Consider the following 12,474-nt stretch of genomic DNA (forward strand, 5'->3'; position numbering starts at 1 on the left):
ATATATATATATATACACATACCACATCTTTCTTATCCATCCAACTATTGATGGATATTTAGGCTGCTTCATATCTTGGCTAGTGCTGCAATAATTATGAGGGTGCAATGTCTTTAGTTAGCATTTTCTTCAGATAGATACCCAGAAATGGAAGTGCTGGATCAGATGGTAGTTCTAGTTTAGATTTTCTGAGGAACCTCCATCGATTTCCAGAGTGACTGCACCAATTTACATTCCCACTGACAGGGCTCAAGGTCTCCCTTTTCTCCACATCGTCCCTACTGCTTGTTATTTCTTATCTTTTTGATAACAGATATTATAAAAGGTGTGAGGTGATAACCTTATTGCAATTCTGATTTACATTTCTCTGACAATTAGTGACTTTGAGTATCTTCTCACATACCTATTGTCCATCTGTACGTCTTGACGTGAGAATAGGTATATTCACATCCTCTGCTCATTTTTTAATCAGATCATTTGTTTTGTTATTGAGTTGCATGAGTTCTTTATATACTTTGGGGATTAGTCCTTATCGAATATATGATTTGCAAATATTTTCTTCCATTCAGTAGACATTGCTGAGCAGAAGCTTTTCAGTTTGATGTGTTCACACTTGTCTATTTTTGCTTTTACTGCTTTTGCTTTTGATGTCAGATTCAAAAAATCATCACGGAGACCTATGTCAGGAAGCTTGCTGTCTATGTTTTCTTCTAAGAGTTTAAAGGTTTCAGGTCTCACATTCCAGTCTTTAATCCATTTGTAGTTAATTTTTAGTGTATGATATAATACAGTGGTCCAGCTTTATTCTTTTGCATGTGCCTGTCCAATTTTCCCATTTATTGAGGAGACTGTCCTTTCCCCATTGTCTATTCTTGGCTCCTTTGATGTAAATGAATTGACCATACGGCATGGGTTCGTTTCCCGGCTCTGTATTCTGTCCCACTGACCTATGTGTGTGCATGTATGCCAGTACCACACTGTTTTAATTGCTACAGCTTTGTAATAGAGCTTGAAATCAGGGAGCATGTTGCCTCCACCTTTGCTGTTCTTCTCAAGATTCTTTTGGCAATCTAATTTCAATTGGCATCTAATTTTAAGTAAAAATGATCTCAACAAAAACTATTTGAAAGCCATGAAATGGACTGGTGTGGGTATAAAATATTCTGGTTTTTAATTTCAAAATCACAAGTTTAAAAACCCAAAATATGTAACTTATTCATTATTTTTGCATTGATCCCACTTCCAAGCTACTCATTTCTGCCTTCAAATTGCTGTTAACACAAACCCTTGCCCAGTGGCTGTCTTAGATGAAAGATTCCTTCCGTCTATAGATTAGGTGAGCACACAAGCATCCAGAATTTAGTCATGTCTAACATACTTCCAAGTCCATAAATACATTTAACATGCTTAGCGTTTGTCCCTCAAGTTGGAAAAATCCAAACCAAAATTTAGCTGAAAGAGTATTTCACTATTCAGCAACTTAAAATATGGATATTTTACCAAGATGTAATAATATGACAGTTAGGAAATAAATATAATGTATATTACCTGAAATTACTTTTAGGCAATTTTTTAAGTACTCTGTACCTGTTTTGCCATACTTGTTAGCAGTACCAACATCTATCATTTTCCTTAATTTTCTAGTAATTCTAAAGTGAAGAGAGAAAGAAGAGCTCCTCATAAAACATACAATAATATTTAAAAGTATTTCTACCAATTATAAATTTTATAGAATACAAGAAAGAAAGGGTCAAAGTTCCATCTTCTGTTAAAACTGTAACAGTGGGAGCTTCCCTGGTGGCTCAGATGGTAAAGAATGCACCTGCAATGCAGGAGACCTGGATTCGATCCCTGGGTCAGGAAGATCCCCTGGAGAAGGAAATGGCCACCCACTCCAGTATTCTTGCCTGGAGAGTTCCATGGATAGAGGAGCCTGGAGGGCTACATTCCATGGGGTCATGAAGACTCAGACACAACTGAGCGACTAACACACACACAGACGTGTCAGTTCTGGGAGACAGGCATTTGCTTACCTGTATCCTCAGCAGCTAACACAGACCCTGGCCCATAGCAGATGCTCAATAAATTTTTTTTTAAAGTTAAAAAAAAAACAAAAACAAAACCTGTAACAGTGAAAGAAAAGCATAGTCAAGCAAAAACTGTTACTAAGATTCACAGAGGTAACTGCTTCTGCTCTGGGCAATAAATGTAAGAGAGCAAGACTACGATTCACAAAAAGAGCTGATGACCCTCCTTTCCTTCCCTGGAGGCTTTCACAGACATGATAGCGGGCAGCAAAGACACTGGGCGAGGAAGTGCAAGTGTAACTGTGCCAGTCCTTAGGACATGGCCTGGACTGTGGCATCTTTATATGGCAGTTTATTTTTTTACTCAAGACTATGTTAATGCAACAACATTCAGAGCCTTTCCTTAACTCTGCACTAGTCAGACCGACCTTTTTTTTGTATTGTACAGTTGTCTACTGCCTTTACCCTAATTGGCACCAAAAAAAAACCCACAAAAGTTTAATCATTTACTCACTCACTTCCCACTGAAATGACAGAATTCAGGGTTTTGCTGCCAATTTGCTCCTACCACAGTGTGTCTACAACTGTTATCACCACCTTTTTAAAATGAACCCCTTCCCCTTCTTATATGAATTATGCTGTGGCCCTGTAAATACCCATTTTATAAACTTATAACCTAGGATCTCTAAGAAGGATGCTAGTTCTAAATCGAAGAAATTGAAATTGCTTATTATAAGGCATTACTAGGTATGTATTTGTAAAGTTTAAATGGTCATTAATAACTAAATCTGTGCTCTTGTTTTAACAAGTGATCACGCTTAAAATATCATTTTATATATTTTGTGACATTCTGAAGCATTAAGATAACCAAGAAATAGATATTCACCCCCTCCCCAAACACAATTCAAATTTTATAAAAGAAAGGAGAAGAAAAGCAAAATACGTTTCCAAGACTTGTGCTTTTAGCAAACTGTTTCCTTAATGCATCTGTCCACTAAGCAACAGTCATCAGGGGTTACTCCAAAGCATAGCCAGAGCAATGTATTAGGATTCTTGTATAAGAAGTTGTGGCTCACGTTGCTGAAAAGTTCCCTGTAGCTCAATAGCCTGTGACATTTTCAGTCTGGTGATATTTCACCGGAAACATCATCTTGCTGGGAAGTTCGCTGCTGCCCCATGGACCTTAAGTGCTACAAACCAAGTTGTTCAGTCTTCCCATTCCAGAAACATTCTCTAGTTCACTAACTGTTACCACATCCAGTTTAGCTCCTCTGCCAGGCTTCTGGACTCCAAATTATGATTCTTCTCATCCTCCAAAGTAAAAAGAGTCCCTTAACATTACCCAAAGTCCCCAAATATGAACCTTTTGCTCAGCCTCTGACTTGCACTCACACTATACTCCCCTTGCCAAGAATATACTCATCTCTCCTGCCAAAAGACACACGCATTTAAAAGTCAGCTCAGGTCACACTTCTCAACGAGATTTCCCTTTCTTCCCGGCTCATCCTTCCATGGGTCTCCTACAGCCTTCCCGTGGGCCTTTCATATCTCATTACCAGTGTTCTCTATATGTTGAGCTTCAGTACGTTGGGGCCAAAGACCAAATCTTTACAGAGTGTTTTAAATCTCTCCCAGTAACCAACATGGAACTTACCCCATACAGTTATTGTATAAATGCCAAAAGGAAGATGGAGACTCAAGGAAAATTTTGGAGGTGATGGATAGGTAATAAATATCTCATCTTTGTGGTGAGAGCACCAAAGTGTATTCATATGTCCAAACTCATCAAATCATACACATTAAACATTCAAGGTTTTTTGTATATAAATTATAGCTCAGTAAGATGCTAAAAAATTTCTGCTCCAAGGCAACTAAAGGTCTCTTGGATCCAAAATAAATAATGACATAAATTACTTTTTACAGCAACAAATGTCACTTTACAAAAATAAATAAATAAATGCTGATAGGTTTACCCAGATAGATTGTATAGTATCTGTCTTCTCAAAACCTCAGGATCATCTTTTCCATAATTTCCAAATAAGATGTTTCTCTACATTAAGTGCATCTTCAGAACGACAGCCCTGAAGACACCAGAGAGGAAAGACAAGGTTGCTGTGTGGAAACAGACTTAAAGGACAACTTACCCAGGGGATTTCTGCCCTGTCTGCAAAAGAGCTTCTGCCTTAGACTGTCTTCAGGAGGATGTTTGCATTGCAGAGCGACCTTGGCATCTAAAGACTGCTTCCAGGTTGCTGCTGTTCAGTCGCTCAGTCGTGCCCAACTCTTTGTGACCCTATGGACCTCAGCACGTCAGGCTTCTATGTCATTCACTATCTCCCAGAGTTTGCTCAAACTCATGTCCACTGACTCCGTGATGCCATCCAACCATCTCATCCTCTGTCACCCTCTCCCCTTCTGTCCTCAATCTTTCCCATCATCAGGGTCTTTTCCAATGAGTTGACTCTTCACATCAGGTTGTTAAAGCATTAGAGCTTCAGCTTCAGCACCAGTCCTTCCAATGAACATTCAGGGTTGATTTGCTTTAGGATTGACTGGTGTGATCTATTTGCAGTTCAAGGGACTCTCAAGAGACTTCCCCCACACCACAGTTCAAAAGCATCAATTCTTTGGTGCTTAGCTTCCAGGTTAGAGGGTGGATTTGTTTTCCATTCAGGATAATAAAGACCATGGTTCCCTGATGGGCAAAGACTGGGCATTTTTTCAAGAAGCTCCTTAAAAGAAGGCAGATTTCCTAAACTCAGAGGTCCTCAGCTCTGACACCAACCCACTGTGTGCAGGTGCCCACCTTGGCCACTCAGCACTGCCCCCTGGCAGACATGAGGACTCAGGAAACAAGAACCTGAAGCCCGTTGACCCTAAGTTGTTGCTGTTGTTTAGCTGGTAAGCCATGTCTGACTCTTTGTGACCCCATGGATTGTAGCCCACCAGGCTCCTCTGTCCATGGGACTTTCCAGGCAAGGTTCCTGGAATGGGTTGCCACTTCCTTCTCCAGGGGATCTTCCTGACTCGGGGATGGAACCCACATCTCCTGCATTGACAGGCAGATTCTTTGCCACTGAGCCAGCTGGGAAGCCCGTGTCCTGAGTAATCCAGTCCTTCATCTCTGACCCAGGAGCCTCTGTCCTCAACCAGCATCCCTGTAACAGGGGAGGACCAGCTTGTTAGCCTGCATGTGGGGTCAGCTGGAGAACCCTTTGTAGTTTCGGACAACTGCTGGATGTTAGCCAAAAGTAAGTGTGTTCAGTTAGGAGTTTTTAGTTTACAAAAGAAAACAGAAGTTACCACATTGAGGTCTACACATCTCACATGCTATGGTACAGGCAAATCTCAAAGTCAACAAGTGAAAAGCACAGGCTCAAGGGCACGAGGATTCCAGGATTTGATCACCTGAGGCTGTGTGTGTGTGTGTGTGTGTGTGCGCGTGCACATGCCCACTCAATCGTTTCCGAGTCTTTGGGACCCCATGGACTGTAGCCCACCAGGCTCCTCTGTCCATAGACTTTTCCAGACAAGAATACTGGAGTGGGTTGCCATTTCCTTCTCCAGGGGATCTTCCCGATCCAGCGATCGTTAACTCCTATCTCTTATATCTCCTGCATCGGCAGGCAGGTTCTTTACCCACTGAACCACCGAGGGAAGCCATCTGAGGCTCTAGGCTAAGGTAAAGTCAGAGAGAGTAGATCGGGCTGCCTCTCACAGGAGGCATGGGTGGGAATAGAGAATGAGGTTTCTGGGGTGATGAGAACACTCTAGATCTTCAGTAGGGTGGTTGGCACAAAAATACACACAATAGTCAAAGATATCAAACTCTACTGTAAAGAGCTGTGCATTTTAATGTATGTAAATTATGCTCAATTAAAAAAAAAAAGCACTACAAATTCTAAATATCCAAACACTGAATATGTTGCATTCCCCTTTAGTTTCAAGATAGAATGATTCACAGAGACACGGAGACAATACCAGCCACTCTCATGTATACCCTTTGAACCTGCCTTTAATCGGTAGCTGCAATATAAGGATTTAAGACGACACCTCTAGAGAAAGACTGCTTGTGTTTCAACTGCTAGCTGAGCGCTGCTGCTGCTGCTAAGTCTCTTCAGTTGTGACTGACTCTGTGCGACCCCATAGACGGCAGCCCACCAGGCTCCCCCCGTCCCTGGGACTCTCCAGGCAAGAACACTGGAGTGGGTTGCCGTTTCCTTCTCCAATGCATGAAAGTGAAAAGTGAAAGTGAAGTCGTTCAGTCGTGTCCGACTCTTAGCGACCCCATGGACTGCAGGCCACCAGACTCCTCCATCCATGGGATTTTCCAGCAAGAGTACTGGAGTGGAGTGCCATTGCCTTCTCCAGCTAGCTGAGTAGCATCAGATAAATTCCTTAAACTCTTCATGCCTGATCTTCACCCTTTATCAGATAAATGTAAGAAAAGTTCCTACCTATGGTTCTGAGGACTAAATTAGGTAATATAAATAAAATATCTAGTACAGAGAATGCACCCTATAAAGATTATTTTTATTATTACAGAGAGCACAAATACTAATACAGGATTCAGAGTAATTCAGGATATATCAGTTAAAATAAAAGAGTAATATGTTTTTTAAAAATCTAGTAAGTATAGACTATCATTGTTGGAAATATTAGGTGTAATAATTATATTGATGATAATAATACTCCCAAATTGTTTAAGTATATAATCCATTAAAGCCACAGATACACATCACAGTTTTTTCTAACATGTTATTTGAAGCCCAGAAAGAAAAACATTATAGTCAAACAAGTGCTACTTTGGAAAAATATCTCAAGTTCAGACTGATGTGTCTCATTTACTGTCTGACAACTGTACTGTTGATATTTTTTGCCCTTTTTCCCCCTTATGGTAATATACGTCAAAGTTGAAAAGCCAGTTGTATAATATACTAATCCCAACCTTGCCTGAAGAGTTAAATTGACGACCAACCTTTTGAAAGACACAAGTAAAGGAAAGAAAGATGTGAGGAAAAAATCTCGGGTATGAGGGTACAGATACTGGGAGAACGGGCGGGATCCTTGGTGATGGAAAAGCAGATTACTGAAGCGACGGGGACAGAGCGGCCAGGGCTCCGGCTCTGCAGAGGAGAGCACGTTCAGCACCTTTCCAGGAAAAGGGCCATGCGCCATGGGGGGCCAGAAACCCCTCTGCACGGTGTGGTTTAAGATCATTCCCAAGACCTTTAAAGGAAATATAATTCCAACTAAAAAATGATAAAAAATAAAAATTTAAAAGAAATATAATTAGGAAAGGTAAAATAAGTAAACAATCATGATCCCACAAATTTCTGTTTTAAAATTTATTTTTTAATGTGTTGCTATATCATGAAGGTATTTCTAACATTTAGAAGCCATTCTATTAAGAAGTATTTCCAATATTTTATATTTATTATTACATGTCTGATATATGAGGGATTTTGCGCCACTTAACTGGCATTTGGGTGGGAAGTTTAAATGTAAAAGAAAAGCTAATTAAGATGATGGAAAAAGTGAATTTCTAGGAAACAAGTCATTGGATAATAAAGGAGGAAAGAGCAGACTGGGTCAACTGTTTTCAAGCCGCCCCCTCCCCCAGGAAAATGTTGAGGCAGAGCCATTGGTAACTACTGCCTGTTTAATTTAGAAAGTGACTCAGGCCTCCAGGCAAACAAAGCCCTTTCTTTGCTTTCAAATGGTAACACCTGGATTACAACAGAAACACAACCAAGAAAGATGAGTTTCAGACTTTCAAATAAGTGGCTATTTAAGAAAAAAACAAAAACCCTACAACTGTTTTAGCCTTAGAGCCTTCTCATTTTCGGAGCTGCCCTGATGGCCCAGCTGGTAAAAAATCCACTCACGTCTTCTTTTTTTAAAGTCTGTCATGTGCTCCACACAGGAAGTGGGAAAATCAGAGATTACAATCCCTCTCAAACTACACTTTATCTAAGAAAGAGGCAGCATTTCAGTAGAGGCTACCACACACTTCACTGATCCACTCTAATTGTGCAGACAACACAATTATGTTATGGGGCAAAAACAGACATTTTAATTACAACTACATTTCTATCCAAGATGCAGGTGCACAAACCTATGTATGTATATTCAGTGAAGTTCACACTTCCTTTTTCTTGCCAGACCTGAATAATCTGGGAAATTGGCTTTTAACTATTATTTGACTCCCCAAATGGAACAAAGTATTGTGCACAAAAGCATCAACTATCAACAAAGAACTGTATAACATCTTTGAAAAAACAAACAAAAAAAAAAACCTTTGACTTATCTTTATTGTAAGGCATTATTTTTTCATCCCTATGGACTTTGGAGTCAAGAAAATGAACTCTTTAACCCAGAGCAACTCTCCCAAGAACTGCCCATTCAAACTATGATCTAGATGGGAAAACTTGTCAAAGTTTCCTACTTGCCATTGAAAGTTACCACAGCCTCTTGAATGTAAACAGTCTGGAGAGAGGCAAGTTTTGCTCTGTGTTTCAAGGAGACAGGGGTGTTTTATTGGCAAATGGTCAGTAGCTCAGAATCAAAAGGAATCGTCCAAACCATTTAAACCTTGGTCAGAACATCCTAGATTCCTCCCTCTTGTCCCTTCCCAAATTCAAACTGGCCACGGAGATTACATGGACTCCACTTACTCTCCAGCCCCTGTGTCTGCCTTATTTTCGACTTCCCCGCTTCCTCTCTGGCAGTTCTTACCTTCAACCCAGCTCCACACAAAGATTTTTCCACAGTATTTCCAAAATTGTCAAGAGTCCAAAATAGCTTAATTGAAAGATTCACTGAAAATGGCTAATGAAAATCTAAGGACACAAGAGGTACGTAAAACAGAAGACTGTAAGACCCTTTACTCCCCTCTATCCTCCACGTCAGTCCTCACCGTCTACCCATCCTCTATCTGAATTGCCTCTCCACTCTGAAGAAACGACAAAACCATAAACAAAACAAATTAGTGACCTTACACATGCCCCCACACATACCCTTGAAAGATGGCCCCCAAATGGGCCCCTCTCGGAACTAACAGGACTCCAAGGGCTTCTCCAGGAAACCAGTAAACCGATACTAGTTATTCCCTTGAGCAGCCTGTGGGAAACTCAAGTTAAAATTAATGAACAACCTCGACAAATTCATAGATACCAGACTTACACTCTGCTTTAAACCCCACTTGTTCTGGAGCCTGACAAAACTGGTAAGACTGCCGAAGAATTCTTACCACACTCAGTTCTCCTGGATCTCAGTGCCCGGTTGAGAAAGGAAGAGAAAATCTCACAGTTTCTTCCTCTCCAAGCCCCACTGGTTATTGATCCCTTCTCTTCCAGCAACAGCTATTGGCTTCTTGTTTGTCTCATTTCAGGTTCCGAGAACTCAGCCTGGGAACCATCAGACTGAGGGTCCTCAAAACATGGCCGGACAGAAATGTAGGTTGCACTCCATGTGCAACTCCACTCCAGGTGCAACTCCATTAACTCCACTTCAGTTAATGTCCTGATGACCGAGGCTTTCTTTGGCTGTCTTTGGATGTGGCTCCGGATCTTGGGAGGGTGGGACCTTTTGCACATTCTTTGGGGACACTTCTTAGAATCCAACAAGTTTTTCATTACTGCCAGGAATATTTACCATTTGTCTCAACTGAAACCTGACAAGATATTAGAAAAAATCTTTTTTTTTATTTAAAATAGCTCTACAGTGAGAAGTGGGCCAGACTGAAATCTGACATTCAGAGCCTGATAAGAACTTTTTCAAGGACTCCTCCCCCAAGTTAGGCTTCCCAGGTGGCTCAAGGGTAAAGAATCTGCCTGCCAATGAAGGAGACTCAGGAGACGTGGATTTGATCCCTGGGTCCAGAAGATCACTTGGAGGAGGAAATGGCAACCCACTCCAGTATTTGTGCCTGGAAAATTCCATGGACAGAGAAGCCTGGCAGGTGGGCTACAGTCCATGGAGTCGCAAAGAGTCAGACATAACCGAACATGGGCTTGCACGCGCATGTGCGCGTGCACACACACACACTACTGCTACTACTACCACTACCCCTAAGCTAAGTGAAACTATGAACTCAGAAGGAAAGAAAGATCTTCTGAAACAGACAGCTCTAAGTCTAGTACACAGAAATCTTTTTATTTCCATGTTAGTTGAAGAGCTTCTCCCGGAAGCAGCAAACAGAAGATAACGTAGTCCAATGAGTGATCAGCTCTTTGATGTCATAAAAGTTGTAACACAATTCTTTGAGGAATTCAAAACTATTCCTTGTTTCAGAAACTGAGTTCTTAAAAGAACAGAAATGCAGCCCATGAAGCAATTCAAAGTCCACCTATCCGTTTTAGCTATCCCCACATCTCCCCTACACTGGTAGGTATTACAAAATCCTGGATTTAGGAAACAAAAGTCCTTCTTGAAGGATCTTACATTCTTTCCCTGTGTCTTGAGATATAAATAGTCTACCCAGTTTTCTTGAGGAACTGATGACCATTTCTTTGAAAAGCAAACTTCAAGGAGGGTATTATCATAAGATGGGAGAAAAAAGGTTAAAAGACTGGAAACTAGGCCAACAAATGTCTTTTAAAAGTGTAAAGCCATCTGAGCAGGGAACCTTAACCTACTCCACCTGCCAGAAACATAATTTGGGTCTAGCGTTCTTTTATAAAGCGGGGAGCCTGCCTTATCATACCCTCAAAATAGTCTTATTCAACTTTTAAATTTACAGTGAAGTTTTGTGTGTGTGTGTGTGTGTGTGTGTGTGTGTGTGTTTTAAGATTTGAAAATGCTTGAGATTTTTCCCAATAGTTCAGAATAACAGAAGGAAAAACAAGACAACGTAGGCCAAGTCCTCTCCAAAAAATGTTGAGACTGAAGGAAAAGACATCTGGGGAATACAATAGATATAAAGGAATGCCGTCTGTTTGAGCACCAACCACACAACTCTGTAAGATGCAAAAAGAGCTCTTGGTGGTGTCACCAGTGAAGTACAAAGCTTTTCTTCTTCCAAATATCAAAGCTGGGAGACGCGCTATCTCTACAACTCAAAACCGGCTCTTCCAACATGAGGGAGCCGCCACACCTCTAAAAGGTCAATCATGAGCCTGAAGGTGGCCTTCCATCTCTGATCTCAAATTTAAACTACAACTTAAAATATACTCAACATAGACCAGGAGAGACAGGAGGAAGAGGGTAAAGTTCATTCAGAATCCAGATTGGGTGGAAAAATGACAAGAGGCTTGGCGTGTGAGAACTGCAACTGACTTGAGACTATTTTAATCAGTGCCCAAGGATTGCAGGGGCAATATTCATTGGATATTCATTGAAAGCACTGACCCTGAAGCGCCAATCCTTTGGCCACCTGATGCAAAGAGCCAACTCACTGTAAAAGATCCTGATGCTGGGAAAGATTAGAGGCAGGAGGAGGTTGGGGCGTGACAGAGGATGAGATGGCTGGATGGCCTCACGGACTTAATGGACAAGAGTTTCAGTAAAGTCTGGGAGATGGTGAAGGAAGGACAGGGAAGCCTGATGTGCTGCAGTCCATGGGGCTGCAAAGAGTTGACCCGACTGAGAGACTCAACAACAGCATACACTGCAGGTGAGGAGACTGAGGACGGGAGAACTAAGGGAGCCAGCGGGTCTGCCCGTGTCGAGTGGGGACTGGGCTCATCCTCTCCCACTCCTGAACTTGGGCGCCTCAGCCAGCAAGTTAGCTCCTTCCTGCCGCCCAGCCCCTTTTCCTCTGAACGCCCGGGCGCCTCGGGTGAAGGCGGCCACCTGTGCGCCGGGACCACACTCCCTCGCCGTCCTCCGGCTCCGGGGGCGCACGGGGACGCGCGCGTGGTAGCCAATCCTGGGGTATCCCGCAAAGACACGCGCCGGCGTCAGGCTGCCGGCCTGGCACGCGCGTCCAGTATCGCCCGCACCGCCGCTTCCGGCCACGTGGTTTCCATAGCAACGGCTGCGCCGGCCGCCAAGCCCTCCTCCCCCCAGAGACGCCCCAGGGTCGGAGGTCATCTCTGTGGCAACGGAAACGTCTCGCGGTACGGCGGCTCGGACGGGCCGCTTCCACCGCATTGCGTAGCCGAGCCCTGGGCGCTCTGAGGAAGCGCGCGCGCTGTGGCCGGCCCCCAGGGCTCTGGCTGCCCGCGGGTCGTGGTGGACTAAGGCCACGCGTCGCCTGCCTGCCCCTCCACTCTCTCCAGGGTTCCATGAGGCCGACTCCGACCCCGGTCCGGCCAGATACCCAAGGGGCTCGTCTCCTGGAGGCTGAGGTGGCCGGGTTGGCGGTGGCAGAGAACTCTTGGGGTCCACTCGCTGCTCTGGAGGCGGGAGCTCGGCCCAGTCGTGCCTTTGATGGTGGCTCCGGGGGGCGGAAGCCGAGTAGCTGAGTGTGGTTGTGGGGAAAACAGGAGTTTGCAGATGACGG

At 43.1% G+C, this 12,474-nt stretch overlaps 1 protein-coding gene across 1 annotated transcript in view; it reads right to left on the reverse strand.

Annotated features, from left to right (window-relative positions):
* The window catches only part of FGF14 (fibroblast growth factor 14), a 622,301-nt gene extending 612,888 nt beyond the window's left edge, over positions 1-9,413 (reverse strand). Inside the window, exon 1 of the mRNA XM_086330526.1 lies at positions 9,280-9,413. The gene's annotated coding sequence lies outside the window, so the exon portion shown is untranslated. The remainder of the gene's footprint in view (positions 1-9,279) is intronic.
* Between the last annotated feature and the right edge of the window lie 3,061 nt (positions 9,414-12,474).

This window comes from Bos grunniens, chromosome 12 (assembly GCF_055505025.1).
Source record: "Bos grunniens cultivar Pamir isolate PY7600 chromosome 12, Bosgru_T2T1.0, whole genome shotgun sequence".
Lineage (NCBI taxonomy): Eukaryota > Metazoa > Chordata > Mammalia > Artiodactyla > Bovidae > Bos > Bos grunniens.